The sequence below is a fragment of the Aythya fuligula genome, chromosome 5, assembly GCF_009819795.1.
Source record: "Aythya fuligula isolate bAytFul2 chromosome 5, bAytFul2.pri, whole genome shotgun sequence".
Taxonomy (NCBI): Eukaryota; Metazoa; Chordata; class Aves; order Anseriformes; family Anatidae; genus Aythya; species Aythya fuligula.
Window position 1 is genome coordinate 29,915,588 of NC_045563.1, and position 26,984 is coordinate 29,942,571.

The window sequence follows — 26,984 nt, forward strand, 5'->3', positions numbered from 1 at the left end:
GCCTAATACATCTCACTGTCGGAAAATTGTTTCTGATATTCAGCCTAATTTTTTCCTCCCTTAATTTCCTTCCATTGCTCCTAATTATGTCTCCTTGTGCCACCCTAAATCATTTCTCCCCCTGCTTGGTTTTATGGCCTTCAAATACTTGCAGAATGTTATCATATCCTTAAGAGCTCTCACTTAGCCAAATTCTGTGTAGAAATTTATGTAAATTGGCACCACTATATTGACTTATGCTATTTATACCACTTGAGGATATAAGGCACAACATTCTATTCACATGGGAAGAGAATTTGTGCCAGTTTGTGTCATGATTCACACCTGCCTAGAGAACAGAGAAGAAAAGTATGTTCCAACCATTACCTGTTTCTTCAGGCTCCCACAGCCTGCTACCACTGCCTCTTTAGTAGGCAAAACTGTTAGATTCAACAATAGATTCAAGAATAGAATAGATTCAATTAGATTCAAATATTTATATGTGTGTATATATGCACCTCAGATACCAGACATAGATACTGTGAAAAATCTCTGATGTCAACACAACAAATATATTTGAACAAAGGCTGACCCTAATAGGTAAGGCTTTAGGCCAGCCAGGTTCTGTTTTACACATTAAACCAGTGGATAATACACTTTACTTCTGGGCTGGTAAACTTCTGAAGAATGTTATGAACCCAGTCAGGGATGGATTACAATACTTTTGTCCAAGCTAGAAAACTCTTCTGTAGAAAGTAATAACTCCTTGATAAATCTGTACATGCTCTTGAAGTACAGTAATAGTGTTGAATAGTGTTCTACATTCTGAATAGTGTTTATGCTCCTATGATGACATAGTCTAGTCAGACTAAATAAATAAATAAATGAATACATGAATAAATAATAAAATCAATGGCAATTCTGGAAAAAAAGTAAATAAATAAAATAAAAGCTAATTATTGTCATAATCCTTGATGATTCAGTAAATCTTTTTTTTTTTTTTTTTTTTTTTTTTTTTTTTTTTCAGAAAGCACCAGTTCTGCACATCAAACAAAAAGTTCAAGTGGACTGTAAATGATAATGTTATCTAGATAAGTATGTACTTCAGGCAGTGGTACAAAATAGTTTGGTTTATCACAAGAGAGAATGATCTTTGTGATTTTCATATCATTCAAATTATATGCAGAATTGAAAATTGAGAAACAGTCAACACATCTATGAAATTTACCACCCTTATTCATTCTGTAAACTCTTCTTAGAGGCCAGAAATGAACTCAGAACAGATGTAATCTTCTTAACTCAACTCAGCTTCACCTAAAGAGTCACAGTCTTGAAAAAGAAGCATAATAGCAGACAGATAACAAAGATTCCTTGTTTGCCTCTTCAAAACAGCATGGATCTATAGCAAACACACATGACAAGACAGGTTGGTTTCAAACAGAGTATCACAGAGCGCCTTTCTGACAAGCACACCTCCCACACATGACTTCTTGGTGTCAAAACTCCCACAGCAGGAGCACTGAAAATCTTGTAATGTGACATAGGCACAATCTACAGGAGGCAAGGTGTGGATGGTAGAAGGCTAAGGCTCTGTCTTGTTGGCACCATAATCACAAAATTATTCAACAAAGAGATTGTATCTGTGTATATGTAATCCTCATACCTTTTGGAATTGTGATGTCAAACTGTTCATTATAAAAATGAATTTAATCCTTAACAGTTAAGAATATTATTTCTCTGCAGAATCCTCAACAGTTACAGGAAAGTTATAATGCGTTAGAATAATAAACCATTTATGTAGCTTAAGAAAACCTTTCTCATAATGCAATCATCAAGGTTCTAAAGCTACCCCACAAGAGTGCAACTCCTGCTTTGTGGTGACTTGCTGAAATATGCAGGATGGCATGTACCACTTACTGCAGTCTGTATGGTACTCAAACAGATCTGTGGGAAAGAGCATGGGGAAGATTATCATGACTGAAAACCACATGAACATGTAGCAGTGCCTGTTATTTGGACTGATCTGCTTCCATGTCAGCATACACCCAGAGAAGAAAGAGGGGAAGAAATGCTACGTTACAGTGTAGAAACCTATTAACCTTAATGGACAAAAAAAGTGGTATTGTCACTGCAGAACGATCCCCTGACAGGCATAACTTCTTTGCTAATAAAACCTTCAGTTGCCCCAAAAAATTGACCAAAAAATAAAATAAAATAAAAAATTCTGATTAGAGCAAATAAGTAAAATTCGTAAATCTCCCATGTTACTAGTTACTAGAATAGCCATGAAGACACTGCATCAGCTTAAAGAAACCACTTCAGATAAGATTCACCAAAGATCAGGTCTTTCTTGAGCGCTCAGAAAGAAAACCTAACTTCCTTCTAAAATACCCATATCAGTTCTTCCAGATTTTCTGTTTTCTGAGAGATATAATGTCTATTGTCTTGAATGTATTTCTGTGTATTTGGTAACGGTAATGATTTTAATGAATTAGTTGCACAATTTCAAACAAAGGTAAATGAGATACATGGCAAAAAATCTGTTGCCCTTGTTAGCTATTGTGTTGCCTTAGCATATTTTCCTTGAAAATAACATTACTTATTCTTAATGATGTTTGACACTGTACATTTTCAACTGAATTTCATTTCTATGTTTTATCAGCATACTTTCAAATGTATAACTTTCTGGAATTTTCTTGTCATTAAAACAGTTCAAATTAGTTCCTGTTCACTTCAGTTGTGCCTTATCTTTAAAAAAAAAAATAATCCTGTTGTGTACATATGTGTGTTTGTGTATGTGCATGTTGGTATTACTACTGCTTCAAAATGCAATATAATAACATTCTTATTTTAGACTTATTAGTGCTGTTCCATATTATGGTAGTTTGAATTTAAGGCATGTTCCAAAAGTCCACCACAGTCAAAAGTATGTTTTGCAATTAACTTAAGTAAATCTGGGGTAAAATTGCAGAAGCTCAATCGAAACTAAACAATTAGGCAGCTCTGTTTGAAGCAGAGTTTGATTGTACAATTCTGTTTTGTTCACTATCCACAGAAATTAAACATTTGGAGTAGAAAATGCTTCCCTGGCCAATCTGCCTATATTCTTTCCTGTGGGAAACAAGGATAGTAGGAGAAAAAAAAAAGAAAAAAAAAAAAGAGTATGGCAGCCAGTTCTCATCTCAATATACAGTCATGTTGCAGTTTTCATGAATATCCATACAACCCATTTGTAGCTATGAGAATTTGACAAAGAATGACAATTTTTAAGAGATTTTAATTCTAGACGCGACTAAGGAACATATGTAAAATCTCTAAGATCTGATTTCTGATTTTCAGAATGGCCTTTAAAATAAATCACTGGAGAGGTAATATTAAAAGCAATATATAGGAATCCTCATCTTCAAAAGTCCAGTGTAACCTCCTGGAAATTTGGTTAGGAGAGCTCTTAGGTATTTAGGACTGCCAGCTGTTGTTGAGTGAAGCTAATTCATTTACTTTTCAAAGGAAATAGAGGTTACTTCACAAGACATCTCAGAGTAAATATTCAGGTATTCTGAATATTCCTCACAGAACATTTTTTCCTCCACTAACTAAAGAAGACATCTAATAAGACCATTTTTTTTTCAGGCTAAATAGTTATTTATTTATTTATTTTGATAACTACTTAAAATTTTTTTAGCATAGTTTGTAAAATTACATTAAAGTTACCCAAACTGATCCAGTATTTACCACCAGTATTTAATAAGGTTTATAAATAAAACTCACTAATATAACAAATAATAATAATAATAATAATAATAATAATAATAATAATAATAATAATAATAATAATAAACAAATAAATAGTCTTAGTGAGCTGTTCACCACTTCATATGAAGTCCAAGATAAACATCTCAGGATCCTGAGGGAACTAGCTGATGTAGTTGTCAAGCCACTCTCCATCATATTTGAAAAGTCATGATGGTCAGACAAAGTGGCCAGCAGGACAGGGGAAGTGAGTGTCCCCTTCTACTCTGCTCTTGTGATGCCTCACTTGGAGTATTGCATCCAGCTCTGGGGTCCTCAGCATAAGAAATATATGAACTTGCTAGAGTGGGTCCAGAAGAGGGCCACAAAGATGGTTAGAGGACTGGAGCACCTCTCCTATGAAGACAGGCTAAGAGAGCTGGGGATGTTAAGCATGAAGAAGAGAAGGCTCTGAGGAGACCTAATTGTGGTCTTTCAATACTTAAATGGGTCTTATAAAAAAGATGGAGAACAACTTTTTATATGGGCGGGTATTCATATTACATTAGGGAATGGTTTTAAACTAAAAGAGAGGAGATTTAGATTAGATATTAGGAGGAAATTCTTTACTCAGAGGGAGGTAAGACACAGGAACATGTTTCTCACAGATGTTGTGGATGCCCCATCCCTGGAATTGTTCAAGAATAGATTGGATGAGGCCCTAGGCAAGCTGATCTAGTGGTAGCATCCCTGTCCATTGCAGGGGCATTTGAACTAGATGGTCTTTAAGGTCCCTTCCAACACAAACCATTCTATGATTCTATAAAAACATCTGTACCTTCAGCCTTACAAACATAAAGTGAGAATGCGAAGAACCATAAAACATTTAAGTACTTGATTTATGGAAGCATTTAGAAGACTAGAAAGCTCATGGACAGTCATGACTATTCTGTTGAAAACTCCAAACATGAGTACATCACATGCTGGTGTCCCATATGCAGGGGAATGTTAGGGGGATTGGAATTTGAGCCCTATGTAGCATAACTTGTAACTATACATAAAAGAAAATAAACAAACAAGCACACAACAGACAAAATGAAAGTATGTTCAAAAAACTACTTTCTGTGTTTTTAATTTATCCAACTAAGGAAGCATATAGCAACATTACACTTCCATTGCTTTATCTTCATCCCCAACTACTCAACATAATTCATTTAACCTGGACAGAGGTAGATTCACCAAAGTCTGTTTTTCATCAGAACTACCAGATTTCATTGAAACTCATGGTTTTCACTTAAATTTTCAGTTGGAAATAGTATGAAATTTAGTATGTCACACTGAATGGAATAATTTTTGAATGGAAGCAGTGAAAAAAGGGAATAAATGTAAATTTAAGGTGCAATCATTATTTTATTTGCTGCTGAAGTAAGTGAGAATTTTTCTCTCGGTCACAGCAGATTTAGGATTAGGAATTATGAGTGTAACAGACAGATCTACAAGTACCTCAGTGAATGACCCATGATGCATTTCACAGCAGAGAACCAAGTAAGGAAAAATACAGTTTTGGCAGTCTCTGTTTCATTCTTCCTTGACTGTGTTCCTTTGCTTTCAGATTCTTGTGATCTGGGCATAGTTTCAGGGTAGATGAAATTATTTTTTTTTTCTGCTGTTGAGACAAGCAAATAATAATAATAATAATAAAAGTAATTAATTAACTTTTTTTGTTGTTGTTTTTACAGTGCAATGGATAAGAAGAATTGTAGGTTATTGTTAGGATCTTCTCTCTTTTTAAAGGTGTGAAATTTTAAATCTGAATTGTTTTAAAATGATGATAGATTTTTCCGTCTCTTGATAGTGCTAAACGATGTATATATCAGCATGAACATTTTAACATCTTAAAAAACATCTTAACATTTTTAAAGGTTACATTTTTCCCCCCCACTTTTATGCAGTTATTCTTACATTTTTGTCTTTCAAGATCTTAAGAGCACTCTGTTTAAAAGGTAAAAGCCAGAATAGCTGTATTTCTTTAGGACAAATAGGGGAAAAATCCATTTGCTTCTATGCATTCCTCACATGTTTGATTGTGCATGATACTTGAAAGCACATATATACAACATTGCCTCTGGAGTACTCATATCTTTTCTTCAGTGTGCTGTCAAAAATTTATGCCAATACTACTGATAGTTATCTGAAGAGGTCAAGCTCAAACACAGAAATAGTATATCTCTTTAGCTCTAGTGAGAACAGATGGCAAATCATACTTAGAAAAAAAGCATTTATTTATCTATTTATTTATTTTCAGTGAGGCATTCCTAAAAGATTCTTCAAGTCTGACTAGAAGAAAATGATATATAAACTACTGTTTTGGTATTCCTCTTCATGAGAAGATACAACTAAGAGATGCAAATAATTTATTTATATATTTCCTTTCTTTTTTTTCTGCTTAAATATTGTCTTGGACCAAGTTGGATTTCAAAAACTTATTGGAAGTCATTCCATAAAGGTTTCATCTGAATTTAAGACTCAGAGAAAGAAGTCTATTAATACACATGCAGATCACAAAACACATTTATGAAATCTGTGTGTGCAAGTTGTAAATGAAGAATTATAATTATTTTCCCATAGTTACTATTTTCCATAATGTTTATTTCCTTTTTTTTTTTTTTTTTTTTTTTTTCAATTTACTTCTTCTGTATTTTTCCTATATATTTTAATGTTCTTTATTTACAAGCTTAACTCCCCTGTCCTTCTTTCTTTTTAAGATTTGGTAAAGTTTTTTTTATCTTTTTGAGACACCAAAAGAGGGAGATTTATTGCTTTACTGACAAATGAACATAGCAATCTTATGGAAGTTAATATTCCTTAAGTAAATGTTTTTATTAGCAAAAATATGAAAACAACAGAAATGATCCATAGTGTCTCTATTCTCAAAAACTGCTGTTTATATTTGAATATTTTTCATTAACTTATTCTGTATGCCTGCAAAAAAAAAGTCTTAAGGAATGTACGTATGATCTTGAAATTTTGAGTCCTTAGAGAGTGTGGTACAATTTAACAAGTTGCTACATTTACATACAATTCTGACTTAGGTATTGAAATGTTTTAGGTTCATCTGTTGTCCCCATGTCACCAACAAAAAATACTTCCTACTTATAGAGCGGTTTTTTATCCATCTCTCACAGACCACATAAGCAGAAAGAGCTAAAGGAGAGTAAATGACAGTGCCATGTAGTGGCAGAGCCATATTTGGAATTCTGGTCTTAAGACAAAATAGGAACAGCTATAAGAGAAATAAAGACTTGGAAAAAGGTCTTGCTTAAAACTGTAATCGTAAATGGTATGTGATAGGCATTAGCCATTGTCTGATAAAACAGTGTCAAGGATGGACTTCAATAATAGACAGGGAAGGCATCAGCAGTGTGTTATTACAACCTTTGTAATGAAGCTGATTTTATAGTTTTTCTATGACTCCTACTAGTTGTCCATATTTGCTGTCTCTTCAGTTCATCTTCCAGAAAGTAAAGGATTGGCTGTTTTCTCCAGAGCCGTTGTCATCAGTCTAAAGCAGAAAATCTCAAGTGTCAAGATTCAATATAAGAATGACAGGAATGACAGAAAAAGCAAAAAATAGGAAAGAGGAGGCAGTGTTTATAGGGCACCATAGATTATAAAATCTTTGAAAACAAACAAAAACCAACCAAATAAATAAATAAATAAATAAACACATCCAAACACCAGGTTTTAAATAATTATATTCTTTGGGATTTAGTATACAATTATTTTACAGTGTAAAGAAAGGATGGTTTGGTAGGTAGATCATCAAGGTCATAGGAAGCCAAGTTACAAATGCAAGTCCTTTCTAATTAATGAAGGTGTACCAGTTATGACAAAAGAATTTGAGAATGGCATTTACTATTTTAGATATCTAGAAGGTAGACCTGGACCTATGTCACAAAACTTCCAGTTGACATTAGGATAGGAACTGAATGGCCTAGATTTGGTAATATAAGTTTCAAATTTGTGAGAAAAGTTGACAAACCCAAATTTGGGAAAAAGAATATTCTATACTTAACAGTTGTAGAAACACTCTAGAAACAGGTAGTTCTGCTGTTCTGTGTCTTTGAATTCCAAGACATATTAGAGCAAAGAGGAGTAAAGGATATACCTATCCAAAGCCTTCTCCCATATTCCCTATTTTGTGGTTTCATTTGCCATCTTTTAGCACTCTGACTTCTACATTTCCACCACTTTGTCTATCCACTTAATGTATAGAAAAAATTACTGATTAATTGATGACTGTGTATTATATTCATAGCTGTAAAGAAAGTGGGCTTTGATATTGCAATTGGCATACTTATATTGTTTGTAGTCCTAGCTTTCTCTTGCCTTTGTTCCTTTTGTCTAAAATGTATATATAGACAATAATACTTTCCTACATAATGAGAATAATGAAAAGGAAAAGACATATAATACTAGGGACTTAGCTAAACCATGTTAAAAGCGAACACTTAAGTATCTAAATCAAACATGGTAAACATTACACCAGACTTCAAGCTGCCAAAGAACATCTCCATGACTTTTAATGTTGTGCCAAAGAAAAGTCATCATGCTAAACGAAAACGTACTTTGGTTTCTTAATATGACTTTAGTGAATATAAAGTTTCTTCAATGTGTTTCATCTTCCTTTTCCTGCCAGGTGTCAATATCGGTGCTACAGAGTGTTGGTGATAGAATTAGCAAGTTAGGATAACAAAAGAAATCTCTGGGAAAAGGCTCACGTATTTCCTTGTAAATAAGGACATAATGTTCAAAGGAAGTGATCAAAGTTGTGGTATTACATGGTTGAACTTTCACTTAGATGGTAGCATTACATGTCCCTTGTCAGATGTGCTGCCTCAGCATTTCAAACTACAAAGGGAATGTCACAACTCCAATGCAAGTTACTGTGAAATACTTTGGTTTATATAGTGAGCCATACAATATAGAGCATTGAAAATATATAAGAACTTAGAATAAAACTGTAAATTCAGATGTGAAGATTAGGGTTTTATTTATTTACTTTTTAATTCACTAATCAATTTTTCATTAAATTTTAAAACATATACTATGTTAATAGAGTTAATATTTTTAGCACTGAAAAGGAGGAAATAACTGTTTTCCCAGAATTTATTTGTGTTTTCTTCTAAAGATTAAAAAGAATAAAAAAGATATTCTTTTTATTCTAATTTAATATTTTATTTTATTTTATTTTATTTTATTTTATTTTATTTTAATTTATTTTATTTTATTTTATTTTATTTTATTTTATTTTATTTTATTTTATTTTATTTTATTTTATTTTATTTTATTTCCTTAAGGAATATACAAATGATTCTATTTGAAAATTTCTATATATACTTATTTCATGTGGTTATTAAAGATCCTGTAGTAATTTTCTCCAGAGTCATGGCTGATAATCCTATTTTCCTGACCCAGTTTCAATTTCCATAGTTACTATATCAAAACCCCTTTGTTCAGATTCCCTGAAGTTGTGTGAAGGGGCTGGTTTTCATCAAACTATGTCTTAAGAGGAATTTTTAATATGTGTGAGGGAGACACTAGTGAAAAAGGTTATAACCTTTTAGTTTGGATGTTCTCTGCCCTGAAGACTTAAGGGAAGCAAAAATCAAGATGCCCTCAAACTATGATTTTGTTATGATTGTTCTATCTTAAATGGATAGAATGGAACAACTCTGAAAAGAGCCTGTAATTTTTGCGTACTGATGTAACTTTAATGGAGAACTGGTAAGTTGTAGTATTAAATATATTTTGCAGCTGAGGTGGTCGCACTGAAGTGATAATAAAGAAGGTGAACCAAATCAGTAATAAGACAGCTATATGTGTATAAGACAGCTGTTTTATAATGTGTGGGAAACCTGCAAAGAGACTACAGATCTTTCTAACTGACATATCGTGTCCAAATGTACATTCATTATCTTTATTGCTCTGCCTTGTATTTTAGATGATGAACAATGACTCAGTGTCTAGCGTCCTCCTGTAAGATTATTCTTTGAAGGTGGTATAACAAAGATGAGGGAAGGGAGAGGCTGATGTGGGTTTTGGTCATTTATTCAGAAATACTGACACTCCATGTTAAAGTTAATGACAGCGTATTCTCCTGAGAACTGCCTAAATACAATAGTGATAAACACAATTACTGAAAAAATTATTCTTGGACTATGTTCAAAAGTCATTAAAAATAATAATAAATCTGCTATTCTTTTAGTATGTATTTTGTTTGTTTAAAGCCAGGGTATTTAATAAAATAATGAATACATGTAGATCAGAGAACATTACAGATACAGCTGTTCAATCACTTTGAATCATAAGAAATAATAAATATATTTTTAAACTGCAAATATAAATAATGCATATCTATGCAACATTGTCATAATTGAACAGGTACTTTGGTTCAGATTCCTACACTATATGTCTTAGGGAGAACTTTTCCTTTGGGTATCTCCTCTATGTACTTCCTTTTCTCTCACTTTTTTTTTTTTTTTTTAATTTATTTTTTTGCCCTTGCTGTCCACCTCAGACTTTTTGTCATCTTACGTCTCACTTATCTCTCATGCTCCTCTTTTTCAGTGTTCCATCTCTTTCAATAGATGTAACCATCTGTCTGAATCACAATTTAAGAAACATACTGTGTATCTGTATTAATATAATCAGGAGTGCACTTGCAAAGTGAATCTCAGCTGTCTCCACTTGTCTTTGGTTCACATAGTGGAGTGATCCCACAGTGAAAGAATTGGGTTCCTGGCAGATGTGATCTCAAGATTCTCCTATTTCATTCCTGCTTCAAAGGTGCATTTGGTTTATGGGACCAAACCAAACCAAATCTGAAGTAATCTGCTTCACACCAAAATACAGTTTAAAAGATGTTAGCTTCTCAACAGTGTCTTCGAAGTCTGTGCTCCTTAATTGTGCTGCTTGCTAAGGTGCACATATACATGATTTTATTCAGTCTGATTTTTTTTCTTTCCTTTAAATTGTACATTTGAGAAATTAATTTCAGAGACAGGCTCAGACTCCTTTGTTTACAGTCTTACAGTCTTATTAAAATTTTCCTTAGTATAGAAAATGTTTTTTGTAGAAAAGTTTTTTTGTTTGTTTGTTTGTTTGTTTGTTTTTTTCTTTCCCATGGATTGTCAGCACTCTTAGCACCAGGCTTTTATGTAATTCTTTGGGTATTTCTGATTCTTCTTCAACAAGCATAAATCACAGAAATATACTTTAAGAAATCTGATTAAAGGAAAATATACAGAGGCTCGGTTCCTCCAATAAATGATCAATGGTGGGGTTTCTTTGTTTGTTTGTTTGTTTTTGCTTTCTGAAAAAAATTATAGATAGTGCTTTTCCGTTTTTGTTACTAGTTCTAATGTGTGGCCTCTCGAGCCTTCAAGCTCTTCAGGGAACAGCATAAGACTTAAAATGACTGAGAAACCTCTTTCACTTTTGCTCTCAGGGCATACAAATTTTTTGATTGTATGGTAGTTTTCTTGAAATGAGATACCTTAGTGATGAAAGTCTCTGCTCTGTTTCTGTCCATAGATAATAAATCTGTGAACACCAAGAAGTCTTAGCTGCAGAGCTGTTCACCGAGAATTTTGAATAGTCCAGTTTTACGAATCATCATTATTCCATATAAATGTCAACTTCTTCTCCACCTCCAATTCCATATGCTCTTGATCACGATCTTCTGCCTTTCATCAAATGAGTCTTTAAATGAACTCAGTTCAGTCTTTCACCCTAGAGCAGTTCACCTAAGTTCAAGGGTAAGTCATAAGTGGTCAAGAAAGGAAATCTGCATTGTATCTTTATCTTTCCAAAACTTAAAATGGCATCCAGGTTGATGGATTAAAAATTGTTCATAATTTTATAATATATATATTTTTAGAACAGAAATGGGCCTTAATTTTGTGTTCAAGTTTTCTTCTAACTGTTCACTTTCAAGAAAACAACAATTTTATTTACATTTTACACTGAACACATTTTGTTTTACTAGACTCTAGGACAGTTCTTTGGAACTGTCTGAAAGAGATTTTTTGCATCTGAAAGAGGATCATCACACCCTTAGAACACCTGGTTACTCAGTTATTAAAAGCAGTTCAAAACCAATATGGTGAAGGAACTAAATTAAGTGTTATTATTGCTAAGAGAAAATTAAAATTCTGCCCTGAAATCTGAAATAATTAATTTGTGGGTCTTAATCTCCGCATCCTGTTGTCAATGGCTAAACATGACATTGTGTGTGTCTGGTATTAAGAAAGAATTTCTTTCTCATGGAAAAATTCAGAAGTCTCCTCTAGGGGGCTTCATTGCACAAAGTGATTTGTGTGTTGTGATTCTTCCCAGAGAAGCTTAAAAATTCTTAAACTAAGGTGGAAAATGTTGAAGGACAGCCACAACCATTGTAAAAGGAATCCAAATAATATATGAATATGTGTGATCCTTGGTGTGTGATTTTCCCATAAACCTATGCAAACTTAACAGTCATTTTGTCAATGATACCAGTATGATCTGGCAAAAAACGAATTCATTTTACATTGTTTAGAAACTGATATGCAACAAAAGAGGAGTTAGCTGCCAATAACAGACAATGTTTATCTTGACATTGTAACTAAATATTGTATCCAAATCAGCTTTCAAATATGTTTCTTTCTCGGAAGCTTTCCATTAACTTTTCCTTTAAAATCTCCAATTGTTTGGAGATTACAAAAACAAAAATTATTTGTTTAGTCACATTTACATCATGTTAGGTCTTCTGGAGATCACGTCTATCTGAAATTTTGCTCCCCAAATTATATGACAAAATTAGCATATTGGTTAATAAAAATAGCAATCGAGCATAGTCATTAAAAACACTTTGTAGGTAAGGGAAATACTTTCCCTCTCCACTTCTGTCTACATTCCAGAATTGCTCGTGAAACTAATTTCCATGTTCTGTTTATTCCATATCAATAAAATCCCTAGAAAAAGAAAATCTTATTTATTTATTTAATTATTCATTCATGACCTTACCTACTCACAGATTTGTGACACTGCATGAATCTTAATAATGACTATGTAGTTATGATTTCACTCTACCTTCTTCATTTGGGAAAATGGTCATTTATCTACATGTCCTGAATTACATAACAGCATTTGCAAATTATTTGTATCTGAATATATTGCATAGGCTGTTGGTTAAAAGGCAAACTCATTGATGTGCTTGAAGAAAGTCAGATGTAGTTGAGACTGTGGACACTAAAATAGTCCTGGTTATAAAAACAGAATTGCTGGGGAGGAGGGAAGAACAAAGAAAAAGTTGTGTTTATCCATATTGCATTTGATAGTCATTGTTTTGGCTCTTTACACTGTGATAATTACCAAACTATACATCATTTCCAAATTCTCCTTGGTTCCAGCATGCATTTGGCATGAACTCATTTCAACTGGCTCATTACACTGCTTTTGGACTCAGAAAAGCTTGCAGACTGATAATGTCAGGGTGGAGCAAGATCCTCTATTGAATCATTCAGAAATCACAAAATGACCTTCAAATGATCTAAGATTTATCTTTTAGTGTAACATATATTCCCTTAGTAATTCAGTTTTAGCTATTTAAATTTGTCATTATTTTATAGAAAACTGAAAAGATAGATATAGTTAATGGAGTTTATAAAGTCTATGTATTTGACCAATGTGATTTTATCCCTGACAGATATTACAAATTTCTTCACCAGATTTGCTTATTTACGGCTCGTTAGCTATGCTAAACTGTATGTAAGTTTTATAAAATTACAATCAATACTTTCGCTTTTCAAGTCTTACTTACGTTTGGTGATTCTATTTTTATATATTTTTTTAATTTTAATTTTTATTTTTGGTGTTGTAAATCATAGTAGCAACACTGGTTTATACCAGCTGAGATCTATTGCACAGTAATTTTACTCTCTTTCTTTTATATGCTGTCTGTATATCTTCTGCGCTGGTGATTTAGTTTAACTAACATCTATGGGGACCTTCAATTTTTTCAATTATGAGAGAGGTCATTAAGGGTACAGTTTTGAGAAAATACAGAAAGCAGTGTAGGAAAAGGTCTTAAGCTCATAAATGTTCTTAATTATATATTGTGTCCTTAGTGTAAAGAATTACTTTCAGGTCATTCTGTCTCTTTTATCAGAATAAATCACCATCATCATTTGTTCTTTTGTGCATTCAATTCATGACATAATAGTGTCAGAGGTGGCACAGAATATATACATATATGCTCAAATTCCAACACAGTGACCCAAATTGTGTCTACAGCTGCCAAGCAAACTGCCAGAGACATTTAACAGAAAGGGCTTGTTTTAGAGAAGTATTTGGTTCTACTGAAGGGAGGTAAACAGAGCTATGACTTAGTGAATCAGATGAAGGAACTAGATTCAAAGCCCATTTACCGCATAACTGAAAATGAGTTTGACTACCTGATCCTAATCCCTGGTTCATATTAGAAAAATAATAATAATAACAATAACAATAACAATAATAATAATAATAATAATAATAATAATAATGCTAGAGCATCTGTAATACTTGGAAATTTTTGCTTCAAATAGAAGGAGGACCAGAAAAGAAAGTTGTGCTAAATTTCAGAACTGAAGTGCATCAGAAGGATTGCACCAGTATACTTTCATGGTGGAAAACAACACATTAAAAAGAAATCACATGGTATAAGCTTACCTGACATTTTTACATATTGGAAGGAAAAAAAAAAAATGTCTCCGAACACTGAATTTTAACCTCAATTTTTTCTGTGTATGCAACATTTCTAAGAAAAAATAATTAAGTTCTGTTCTTAGCAGAAGACTAGTTCCTGAGATTATAGACTGAATTGATAGTCAAGAGATTAAGTTCAACTTCTGTATTTTAAGAATTTCTGAAGAATTTCTATGTAGTCACAAGACCATGCCATATCACAAAACAGAGGGATTCTGCATTTGCACAGTGCAGGTTTAACATTCTCCTGGGAACAGCTCTGGTATATCTGATTTCACAGTACATGTAACATAAAGTCACTCTGTAGGTGCAGAATAAATTTCAGGTGATGGATTTGCCATATACCTGCAAATATATGTACATCCAGCACATACATAGTGATCAGCAGTCAACTCTGGATATAAAATGAAAAATGTAAGTTGTTCTTGAGAAAATACACCTGCTATCACATTGAGGTCAATGTCACATTAAGCTTTATTCTCCACTTATGCTTTATATGAATATATAAAGTGCCTCCAGACCCAGGACTTGGGAAATATAGGTCATAAGATGTATTCCCAGAAAAAGACACCTTTTGGAACAAGCTGGTAATAGACCATGCATATTTACTGGAATAAACTTTTTTTTTTTTTTTAAGAATATTTATTTATTTATTTATTTATTTATTTATTTATTTATTCTCCAGACCTGATCCATAAGATTAGGAAGGAAAGAAAGAGTCCAACATCATAGTGTAATATATATATATTTTTATTTGATATTGCTTGTGCAGCTCAGACTATTCTTTATTTTGCTGAATTCCAGCCTAATAGTGGCCATACACTGTTAATTATTTATTACAAATATAACAAAGACATCACAATAAAGAATAGTAAGAATTAATTGCCAGTGTGAAAAATCTCACAACCTAAATGTCTGTTAGACTTCTAAACTTTCTTTAGCTAAATAGAAAATAAGTAACTAAAATATTAGGAAAAATCAGGTGCAAAACTCTCTACATTGCCAAACAAGTTTTATGCTGAGGGTCTTAACTAGATAAAATTCTGCTGCATAAAAATATATATTTCATAGCGCTGATTGTGTTAATGGGACAAAGTAAAAATGTTATAGTGAAAGCACATTTCTCCTTAATCTATTACAAGATTTAGAGTAGCAGATATCTCACGATTAAGCAGAAATGTAGATGGACATATAATTAAGGTAAGTATAAAGTGTTTAAGATGTAAGTCTAAGCTTTTCTGAAAGTGAACCATTGCTAATTAAATTATGAGTAAAATATTAAATGCAACAAGCAAACTGACACTTGACCTTTGTTTCTGAGTAACTACCCAGCCTGATAATTACTTCTGTTTAGGTTCATAGAGATATAAACAAAAAAAACTATTGATTTGTGAAAGAGAGAAATAATTCCTTCGGAAATAATTTGACTCAGAATTGACTAATCAAAATTAAGTTTATATATATATATATATATTAGATTCATTAAATATATATATATATTAGATTCATGTTAAATTAGTCTTAATGCGAGACAGAAATTTACACTGGGCTTCTTTTCCTAGTAAATGATACAAAACCTAACAATATCAACAGAAGTTTTTGTATTTGCTTCTTGCATTAGGCCATCAGCTGCCCAGAAGCAATGATACCTGCACTTTGAAGTCACTTTGAAGTTTCATAAATTTCTATCAATGTCATGAATCTGAACTGTAACCTCAATACAACTGAGTGAGCTTGTGTAAGACAGTATTGTAATAGATGGCTCTTATTTCTGTCTCTTCTTGATAATAGGAATGTAAAGAAAATTAAGGTGTTTTAGCTCTTCTTACTTTGACATTCCATTTTTTGTTTTATGTGATTTGTTCTTTGAGAAGTGGTGTTTCAATCTTGGACACTGCAGAAAGGAAGTCTTATTTTATTAAAGCTTGTACATAAAAGTAACACAATAACATGATATATTACTGCTTGTTTCACAGAATGTCTTACTAGTTCATGTTGGCACATGCAGAAAGTTATGATGATTACATACTCCAGAGTTCCTGAAGCAATAGATATGTATACAGCATGTTGCTAATACAACTGAGTCTGGATCCAAAAAATCTCTCAGATTTATAATGAAAACTCAGTTTTAGTAGGATGTTCAGTGATGCACTGTTCTAAAATAAAGGCCATAACACCTACCAACACCTCATTTTCCAAAATCTCAACATTCTTCATATGTTTGGAAGGCTAGCATCAGATCCATAAATGCCAGATACTATCTATAACCTGATATGAGACGTGTTAGAATCAACAACTCCCTAGATCAGACATAAGGTATAAGAATATAAATCTTGGAAACAGTGTACTGAACATCAAATATGACTATAAAATTTTCCTTCTGAAAAGAAAAAAAATCACATATAGAATGTCAATGAAGATGCCGATTTACAGTCTAAAGAAATTCAATGTACCGAAGACATAAACTTGTGTTCCATCAAATATTTTTAATGGTCAGCAAGTATGTGACTAGGATAAGTCTTTAGCTAAAATTGTTCAGTTTTATAAAACACTTGTATAAAGCTCTTAAAATCCTTTGGTACAACCAGCAAAGCTACAATTGGAAATATTGCAACCTTAGAAATATTATCTGATGCCCTTGTGATTTTTGACAGTAGTCTTCTCTAGGGCTAGTACATTTTGAAACAACATAATCAAACTCTGATTCTAAAGGCTTGCTAGGCTGTGGAGAGGCTATATTGTCCTAGAGTTTTTGTGAGTTATTATTAACTTTGTGTATTGATGTCATATCTTCAGTGGACACTGCAACTCACATCATGAGATTTGGTTGATGGGCACAAAAAGGAAGCTTCATCTTCTAGGTATTCTGATTCATGTGTTCCCTTGAGGTGTTCCCAAAATCACTGATTCATGTATTATCTACATGCTGAAATATAGTAATCAAAAGTTTTTCAGAATTCGCAGATCCAGTTCACTGCTACAGCCAAGTCCTTTTTAACTAATCACGCCAACCACACACTAGAAATCACCCCAGTGGGGAACAATATTTTTTTTTTTTTTTTTTTTTTTTTTTTTTCTGGAGGAGAGAGCAACATACAAGACTACTTCTTGAAAGAAGTAAATGTAAATCATAGATTGGAGCTGGCATTACTTTGCCTGTCTTTGTTGCTCTTGTGTGGAAATAAATATTTTTTTTTGTTTGTTTTCTTAAGAATAATTTACTGGTTTTGCACTATTTCCTTCATATTATTGCTATCATCATCATCATCTGGTTCTTGTAATGAGAAAGTGTCTATGAGCCACAGAGACTGGAGACTGTTGTGCAACTCACCCAAATCACTGAAGATAGATGGTTTCTGTCTTGAATGGCTTACTGTCTTTAAAAATTGCTACGAATCCATGATCAGTTTCTGCAACAGTGTCAAACGGAAGGATTGTATCAGAAAGCCTTTTCCCACACTGCTTGTCACTTGACTTGAGCACATTCAGTACCAAGTGCAGCCAGGTCAGTTCTGATGGCCTCCTGTTAACCCATCCCTTTTCACATGTATGTGCATGAAGTACACCTAGTTTGCTGACAAAGGTAAATACTGTTCTGTTCTTGACCTGTTATATTCCTTAATCTGTCAGATATGTTGTGGTAAAGTAGTTTATATTTAGAAAAAAAAAAAAAAATGTCTTCCTAGTAAAGAAAGTATGTTCTTACACTACTATAACTTATATCACAGATGTAATTCATGTTATAAAAGGTACTAGCTAGTATTCCTGGGTCTAGGAATAAATAGTAGCATAAGCAAAATTCCATTTGACTTACATTTTGGTAGAAAGTGTAAATTCATACCACTTGTTCTGCCATCCAAGTAGTCACAGTATAAGGCACTGTGTCTCATAATACTGTGTATACAAAGTGTGTAGGTGTAACCCACTGCCAGAACCAGCAGAACTTTAATCTCTGAAGAAGTTTTCAGGATCATATAATATCCCACTATGTTCAGAAGACATAGTGGATTGCACCTTTTTCAGTCTAGGGTTTCGTTTACTACTTTGAAACTATAGTGATGTTTTAGGTAAGCCAAAATATTTAGATATCCCACCATATCAAGGCTAATACATTTAGGTGACAGCTTAAAATAAATAAAGGCAGAAGAAGAAGTCTTGAACCTTCACGTGAAATTCTATTTCTAGGTTTGCTTCATTCTGTTTATTTTACAAGAGCTACAGTGGTACAAAGATTTTTTTACTATGCTACTGATGTACTGTGAAGTCTTGGGTGAGTAACTTAATTTTACAGATTTTTAGTTTGTCCATTATAAAGTAAAATAATACCTTAATGGAAAACATACTAGTGTTTTTAGTGCTCTATGAAATCTCAGAAGAAAATATAATGTAACTGCAATTATATGATTTTATTATTGCTTTAACACCTTCTGTGTTCTATTCAGCAGCAAAATTTCTGTAATCTTTATTTTTCAAACTCACAAGCCATGTATGACATAATGACAGACACTGTCAGAGAAATCCAAGGTAGATAAACAGACACAAGAAACAGACAGTTTAGAAGCACGTCAGTGCTGTTCAATGCTTTTGCTGAGGATTTCAATTCTGTATTAAACCTTAAATGAGAACAATAAGAACAATAACAAGAACAAAAAGAAAATAAAGCCCACTTCAAAAGTGAGATACTGATTCACAGAACCTTTGGCTCTACAGCTTTAAGTATCCAAACATGGCTAAACCAAAGCTATCACAAGCTAGTTTTAGGATTACATAGCACATAATGATAAAATCTGTCTTAATGTTACAAGTGAAAACCATACCTAGTATAGAAATCATTGTCTTTAAGAGAGCTTATGCCAGATGTGAATGTGGCCCTGGATGTTAAAAAACTGGTGCAGTAGAAAATGAAAGTCTTTCTCAAAGACAGTGATTTTATTTGTGTGCAGAAGGATGGGTAACAGACATCTGGTTTAGCAGAAGTGAGCAGAAGCAGAGGCAGCATGAGAAGCAAATGTTTTTATTATTAGCAATTAAAATGCAGGTGTTGTATTGGAATCATTCATCAGGGTTTGCTCCAAAGCTAAAGCTTTATTTCTGAAAGTTCTGTAATTTTTCAGTCAAAACATTTTTCCTTTTCCCCATAGGGTGAAATAGAGATGGAAAAAACAAACAAACAACAATAACAAAAGAATACCACCATCACCAAAAACATCACACACACACAAGGAAAAGAAAAAAGAACAAGAAAAACAAACCAAAGGAGATTTTCCAAGAGTATTAATATTTTTTTGATGTTTAAACTATAATTGAAACATTATTTACAATCTAAAAATTCAGTGCACATACAATCCTAATAGAAATAGTTTTATCTCAGACAGTTCTCTGATCTCTATGCACATATGAAACTTACAACAATTTGCATGCTTCAAGAATTACCATCTTTTCATCTCTGTTATTAACACCACAGCCACAGTCTCATTAGAAACACTTATTCTGTGATTACAATCCTCAGACTTACTCCAAATGTCACTTTTTGGTTATGTAATGATCTTTCAATACTGAATCCTACTAAGACAGTAAATTATTAGCCATTCTTCCCCGAAAGAGCAATAAACATTTATGTACTTGAGATATCCATGTCTGGAGCTTTAGTTTTAAATCTAAGAGCTCCCCTCACTTTCTGAAATTCCTTGCTTTATCAAGAGATTTTGTTATATAAAGCCATTAGTGAAGGAAAGACTCTTTCATTATTCAACTCTTGCTAACACCAAAGCTCTTGAAAGTATAGTTGAAAACAGTCTCTGTTTCAGCTTTCAGCAAGGTAGGCAAACCATTATCTCAGTACATTGGGAGAGATGCAGCCAGAATTTATCCCATTTTCAGCATCCATGAGTGCTTGCATGTGTCATAGAAATTTGGAGCCAGATGGGGTAGCTAGCCAAATAAAATTTGTCTCTGAGAATATGGTATGGCAGGCAGTTAAAATATCTAAGAAGCTTGTTAAATTTTGGTTCCACATTTCCAACACATCAGTTCCTTTAACTTAGCTGGCATAAAATGAGTAAGTCATATGCCAGCCTGAATCTGTAATAGTTTACTTCACTTCAGCTGAACAAATTGGGAAATACAAATATTTGATGTTTTTCAGTATTTTGATAACACGAAACACCTTTTTTATGTCTTTTTTTTTTTTTTTTTTTTTTTTTTTTTTTCCCCCTAAGGTTCTTTCAAAAGTATCTACAGAGACCAAAACCTATGCCCACTGACTTCAATAGCTGAGGGTCATGACCAGAGTTAATTACAACAAATTGTGACTCAAGATGGAAAAAAAAAAAGGCCAATATTAGTCCCCATTTTAAGTTTCTGATTTTTTGTTGAATTTCTGGGATTGAAAATGATTATTGAAAATGATGTTTTATGATTTTTGTTATACTAATGAATGAGAAATTGAATTGGGGAAAGGAGAGGAAGGGAAGAGGAGGAGAAAGCTCTGATCTTGGAAAAAAATAATAAATAAATAAATAAACAGGAAACCAAACCTAAAATATCTTAAAAGAATCTACTTTTTTTTTTTTTTTTTTTTTTTTTTTTTAATTGCATGACTCTATAGGCATATTTTATGTAGACTTTGTTTTTATCAGAGAAATAAAGTAGAACCTGAGCTCTTTATGTACTGACAGTTACATCTGTTCCTAATCTAAACCAAAATATTCTTGAATTAATTCAGCTTCCTGCATCTCAGCTGCTTTTACATTCTACTCCACCTCCAGGTACCAGTACTTATTATGAGGATTTTCATAAGTCAGCTCCATTCATGCATAACATAGTGTTACAACAAACAATAAATATCTGTTTTCTAGTCACTGTATATTTACCATGTGTGGGCTATTCAATACACTTTCACTTTGACACAATTTACTAAATTGTTGAATTTCACTTATGTATAAAATACTTGAATAACTCACATGTCTGTGATCCTCTGCTATCATGTCAGAAAGCTTCATTTTGCCATCTGTCAGGCTTGCTTTTCAGTGATTGCTGGTTTTTGTTGTTGTTTCACATAAAGTATTTCCATATTTTAAAAGATAAATGTGTAGTGTCCTCAAGTTCAGAAAATATCAGACATACTTTACACAATTGTGTTCTGGAGGGGCTCATACAGAAAACAAATGTATGCTGAAAAAGTTATTATAGTGATTTTATCTTTAGAATGATATATTTGTTCAAGAAGCAAATGAATATGGGTCTGGAAGCTTGGATCCTTAATATGCTTGCCTCATGTCTTCCTCAAGGAAGAACTGCATAAACTAAAATATGTTCAAAAAGATTAAGAGTCTCTGCTCAAAAGAGGTTAGGAATACTGAGATAACACAGGGAAGTTGCAGCTCAGGAATGAGGCAAATTGACAGCAAATAAATTCATATTGCTATACAGGTTGGCATATACTCAAAAAATGAATTTGATCACCTTTTTTTTTTTTTGTAGTGCATCATATAGTACAATAAAATGAGAATGAAGATAAGCAGAGAATCCACCTGGGACTTGTAGCTCTTTAGTTGCTTATTCAGCATATCAACTGCTATTGCCATATTTTTTTGATTGTCATTTTTATTTTATTTTTAAGTGGAAGAAATCAAAGTGCTCTTTTGATTTATCTTCCATCCAACAAGAGCTTTAGTTTCATTTCTAATTTCCCGACACTCATTTTTCTTAAGTTGCAGTTTCTTATTTGTACTCCATAGGCTGCACACAATAAGTACCTGTATGGAATGGGATTTGGGAATTTTGCCATAAACAAATGAGTGAGGGCAGAGCTGCTATCTCATCCTTAGAGTCACCATATTCAATTTCTTCTTTAAAATGTGTTACTAATACCTCATAGTTCATAAAAAATAATCAATTCTAGAAAGTGGCTTACTTTAAAACGTCTGAAAATAAAATTTTAATAAAAAGAATAAAAATATTATATTTTCTTTAAGTGTGAGCTTCCAAGCTACTTCTCTTATGGCATACCACAATGGCATGGTACACTTATGGCATGCCAAGTTATTTGGTCTTTTCCTCTTAAAAGTGAGAAAAAGTGAAAAATTGGGTAATTTTTTACCCAAATCTCAAGTTACAAAAAAACTGAATATTTGAAACAGTAGATTCAAAAATGTTATTTAATTAAACCACTGACTGTGGAATTATCATCCTATGATTCAGTCTAACAGGGAGCAAATAATGATAATCAGGACTTCTAGCAGAAGTATAGATATGTCAGCAGGATTGCACTGCACTTGAAAAATGTCTGTGCTTATGTTACTAGTTCCATGCCAACAAAAGGCAATGGCAACAGAAATGGTTTTAGAAATCAGCAGGAAAAAAAAAAAAAAGGGGGGAGGGGGGGAGGGGAGAGGAGGGGAGGGGAGGAGAGAGGAGAGGAGAGGAGAACAGAATTACAGAAACTGCATTTACCAAACAATCATAACACAGGAAGAAATCTTTGACATTTTCCTAAGGTAAATGCTGCTTAATTGAAAGTATTTTAGTGTTAAAAAAATATAAAGACTGTCACTTATCTCTTGTGTTGATTGTAATCTCTTGTCTTAATCTTTGTGTTGATTACAGTAAGCAGAAGTTTAGGTCAGATTTAGCTAACAAGAATTAGCTGAAAGGAAAGAAAACTAATTTTCCTAAATGACTAGAGAATAATACCTTTTACAGGTCAGATTTCTAGGAAAGAGGAGCACCAGTCACTACAGTGCTTCCTGAATGTGGCTTCTGAACAATTTCAAAGTGATGCTGATGCTGGGATGCAACAGAGTTTTCAGAAATGGGAGCAGTGGCGGTTTGAAATCTGGCTTGTGTGCTGTTCTACACCAGGGATGGCCTTAGGCACAGCAAGAACTTGCCTAGGGCAGCATTGTGATGGAATTTTGATTTGAAAATCTGAAGAAATGGCAGAGGAACTTCCACAGACAGAAGCCTCTCAGGAACTTCAGTGTTCTCAGGCCAGGGAAACAGCCTCAGCAGTCCTTCACCATGGCTCCTATTTCTGCACACTCAACCTTTTCCTTCTAAAGCACACTTGCTAGGGAGAAAATCCATTTAAACTACAGGCTATCCCTGAAGGGGGATACAGGACAGGAGTGAGGCACAGGGTTTAGAGTATGGTTCCCTAATATACTCCCTATCTTCTTCCTCAAAAACAGAGACTCTATTGTACCTCAGCAAAGTGTAAATGCTCAGGATGCTGGTAGGGAGTCTGTGGTTGTTCACTGCAGGGACTACATAATTTATCTGTCTAAGTGTCATGGTTTTGGATGGGACAGAGATTTTCTTCACTGAGGCTCACACAATGCTGTATTTTGTATTTTTGATGAAAACAGTGGTGATAACACACTAATGTTTTAGTTGTGGCAGAGCAGTTCTTACACAGAGCCAAGGACATTTCTGCTTTTCATGCTGCCCTGCCAGCAAGGAGGCTGGGGGTGCACCGGGAGCAGGGAGGGGACACAGCCAGGACAGCTGACCAGAGGGATAATCCATACCATATGGCCACATGATCAGCAACAAAAGCTGAGGAGGAAAGGGGATATGTTGGGAGTAATGGCATTTGTCTTCCCAAGAAACCATTCTGTGTGATAAGCCCTGCTTTCCTGGGAGTGGTTGACTACTTGCTGGGGTTAAACTGTAGCACTATGGACGCTGAATTGTTTGGGGAAAACAGTCCCTAAAACAACTACTTTGCTTTCACTGTGCAGTTTTCCACATCCAGTGGGGATGGAATTGTCTTGTTATCACCTTTGTGGTAGCAGACTTCAAGTCACCAGTCTGATGAGGATCTACATTGGCTGAAGAGGTGAAAACAAAGTGAAAAGATTGTGATGTCAGTGAGGTGTGGCTATGGCTTGAAAAATGAATACATCCACCACAGAGGCAGATGAACCTGGCTCTCTTGTTCTCTGCACGTTATCTGAGCTGTCACACAAAGGGGTCTCATTCACTCCATTGAAAGTGTTTGGATATTGAAGAGAGGGCTTCAAGCTGTAAATTCCAATTGAGATGGAAGCTAATTATCAGAGGAGTTCTTAGGCACTTAAATCCTTTATTTGACAGTGTAAAAAAAAAAAAAAAAAAAAAAAAAAAGTACTTTTGACATGATTACAGTAGCTCCAGATCCTTCATTAAGATAATTCATTAAAAAACATAGAGTATACTTTCAACTCTGAAAAAAAATAGACATCAGTGCCTCCAAACATGTCCAGATCTGCCACTAAAGATATTTGTCCAAAACTATTGTCTTGCAAGTGATTTTAGTAATGTCTTTTTTCCTCACCTTGTTACTGGGAAGTTATGGTTCAAATGTTTTATTAATTTAACCTAATTTTAACAACCTGTAGTTCCAAACTATTACCAATAGATGGCAATACCAGTTTATGGATGTCCTTTTTATAATGCCTAGCTCTACCTATTTTTTTTCTTTCATTTTATGGTTTTGAAAAAAATAACTTTTATGTTAATAATTTTATGGTTTATGGTTTACGGTTTAATAATTTTATGGTTAATAATTTTATGGTTTTGAAAAAAAAATAAAAAAAATGACTGGTATACATATCTGCTTTTTAAGGTAACCAAAATGGGGATGGAAAAATTCAAAATTGTGTGTTTATTTTGAGAAAATAACCAGTTGTTGCCAATGAAGAATGCATCGAAATTTCTGAGCTGCACCTGGCCTCACATACACTTTACACCTGTTTCAGTTCTACATTAAGATTGTGCAAGAATGGTATAATACAATGGGTTTTACATAGGCTGATTGAAGAGAAGTGTATTTGTTTATGAGTGATCTAGAACATTAAAATCCGTATTTGCATGGAAGTCATATCTTATTTTGAATTGGGAAATTCTCTGTAAAAGTAAATCTCTAACAGGCATAAATCTCATGTTTCAACAAAAGGAAAAACTTTGTGAATGTTTGTTTGAATCTTCTCATCATTGCATCTTTTTCTAACCAATGTTACCTATATAGATTGAGTTCTAAGCCTATATGTTTTCCACTGTTGGAATTTGGGTTTATGTGGCAATAAATTTGCTCACCATTGCCTCTCTGTTTACAAATGGACAATCTCTTCCTATGTGGTGGTGAATTTTTGGTAACTAGAAAACACATTTTCCATTGAATTAATGTAGGTTTATTTTGGTGCAGGTATTCATTCTCTCCTTATCACTACAAATGTTTTCTTGTAATTATTGTTGTCTAAAACTTCGGGATCCATTACATCAGGACTTTGTGAGAGTCCTATTTTTTATGGATTACAGATTACTGTATATCCTAAATTAAGTGCTCTGTTAAATAAAGGAATAGAATAGAAAAGAACAGAACAGAAAGAATAATTTTCTCATGCTTTACATGAAACCTCACATTTCGATAATATTTTCCTAAGCTGATTATTGCATATGATGTAAAATAGAAGAAAAAAAATGTGGATAGATGTAGTTTAAATGAATTTAATTGTAGTTTTAATCTCCAGACTGTGGGCAGCAATTGAGCTCTTCAGTTAGCTATATGGAGTTCAACAGGAAGCTTTGATGGAGATATTTGGACTTTATGAAGCTCAGACACTCCTTTGTGTTTATAAATCTTTCACTATAGCAGTTGTTTTGTTGTTAAATCCCAGGAGTTTTCATTTCCATCAGCGCTTCTACATGTGACACGTGGTGTTTGAGTTAACAATTAGGAAGTGCTGTGCTGTAAATCTCGTAAATGGTGGACAAACAAAGAAGAAAGAATGGAATTTTAGGACGTTTTTAGCCAGTCTTTCTATATTGATCACATATTTGATTACAGAATATGGCAAACAACAAAAATCCAAGCTAAAATATGTACACTTAAAAATATGCTTAAAATTAAACAACCTTAGCTTGAAGCATGTTTTCCAGTATTAAATTCCTATGCATTCATTGAGTTCGATAATTTATAAGTGTCCATTTCTATTAAGGTATAGGTAAACATTTAATTCACTAAAGATTCAGGGAGTAATCTTGTGAGATGCAGAGTTCTGCTGCATAATGACTAGGTTTCTGTAGTCAGAAAAAGCAGTTCACTTTCTTGTCCTGTTAAGTTGTTCTCCTATGCTCTCCTAGTGTGAGGAACATTAAATGCTTCAATAAACAACAAAAGCAAACAAAGCATTTATATAGTGAAAAATTCCTTTTGATTTTAATTTTCTTTTGGATAATACATAGTGGTTTTGTATTGATACTAATTAAAAGATAAAGTTTTGCATTTTAAATCATACATATTATAAAACCATGAAATAGGTATCTGAAAACAAGACCACGTAAAGATCATGCCTTTTTCAAAATAAACTTCCATCTCTTTGTTTTATGAAACAATGAGATCTATATAATTATTTTATAATTGAGGTACAATGTGTTTGGCTGAAATCTAACCACTTTGTTGACAGCAGAATTTTTACACTGAAGGTTGTTCAGTTCCTTCTACT